The sequence below is a fragment of the Lipotes vexillifer genome, unplaced genomic scaffold, assembly GCF_000442215.2.
Source record: "Lipotes vexillifer unplaced genomic scaffold, Lipotes_vexillifer_v1.1 scaffold865, whole genome shotgun sequence".
Lineage (NCBI taxonomy): Eukaryota > Metazoa > Chordata > Mammalia > Artiodactyla > Lipotidae > Lipotes > Lipotes vexillifer.
Window position 1 is genome coordinate 1756560 of NW_006795130.1, and position 1466 is coordinate 1758025.

The following is a 1466-nucleotide window of genomic DNA, read 5'->3' on the forward strand; positions in this document are numbered from 1 at the left end:
AGGGCAGGAATGGGATACACACATAAGTCAAGGGCAAGGGTCATTTTGGAATTAGGAAGCCGAGGTGAGTTTATAACGGGTGTAGATATTAGAGGAAGAAGCCACAGGAGGTTTTTTATTGTCAGAGTGGATGAAGAGGAGACCATCAGCAATTCTCTACTTAATTCAAAATGACTTTTACAGAAGATTGGCTTTCAGGAGTTATTTAGAACAGAAGAAAAAAGCACAGTTTGTTGAGAAGAGAATCTAAGAAAATGACAATGCTTGAGAGACAGCTCAGAAGACTGATGTAATGAGTTCACAAGGAAGGTGCTACCTAGAACGGAGCCGAATGGAGAGAGAGAAGGCTGGGACCTGAGCAGCAGATGAGGGAAATGAGATAATCCAGAGCCTGCTGGAGGCTGGCTTTGATGCATGGGGCGAACAGCCAGAGGAGATGCAAAAGGAAATGAGAAGCCCCTGTAAAGATTTAAGGAAGGGGTTGGCATGGTCAGGAAGTCCACCTGGCAGGAGGTAACAGCCCATTCTAGGAACTTGGAAGAGGAGGCAAGGAGAGGAGAATGACAGGCCTAGAAGCTACTGAGTTCAGTGGATTTCATGATGATTTCATAAAGACGTGTTATTCTGGACAAGTCTCTATGTTGAGGAAGAAAAGTCAGCCAGAAATTGCTCTAAATTTAATAAAGTCTTCAGAAAAAATTGCCAAGGCAGAAAACTTCCTAGTGACTCTGCCAATACAGCTAATTGCTTAGCAATTACTGGCCATGAGCATCACGGAAATTGTAGACATTTTTAAACCCTTACACTGTGAGGACCTATGTCTCAAAGCCCTTGAAATTTTTATCAGTATTTGGGTGTGCTCTGAGCCAAGTTCTCTACCCATGTCACCAGAAAAAAAGATGATAATTTTCCAGAGAAAACTGTTATGTTGTCTCCTCCACTGGGCCACCAGAGTCATCCTCAGCTAAGATGTACACGTGAATAATTTATATTCACCTGGAATGGTTAACATACGAGCATGCTGTTCCAAAGGTACACTTGGTTTTCTTAACAGTCCACATCACAGAAATTCCTCATGGTCCTTCTCATTTAGTTAAAGGGATAAAATACAAATATTTATGGGTGAAAAACAACTTTTGTAGCTTATTGATTTAGCTTTAGGAGTATTTCACAACTGAGTCCTTTTTAACAACATACAACCAGGGACATAGGTCTAATCAATACTGAACATCTACCTTGCGGTTGGGGCTTATGAATTAATCAGCATCTACTCTAACTCAAACCATCAGACAAAAATCAACAGTGACCTACATTTTTTTGAACACTGTAGAACCACCTAAACAATATTATCATTTACAATAATGACAACAATCTTGAACCCTGACCACAAGCACCAAAACTAGTGTCTCTACTCATGAGTTATTTATTTCTAGGTTATCTCTTTTTCCAGGGAACTAACAGCAGGA

At 40.5% G+C, this 1466-nt stretch overlaps 1 protein-coding gene across 1 annotated transcript in view; it reads right to left on the reverse strand.

Moving 5' to 3' along the window:
* The window catches only part of KAT6B (lysine acetyltransferase 6B), a 198027-nt gene that overhangs the window by 85154 nt on the left and 111407 nt on the right, over positions 1-1466 (reverse strand).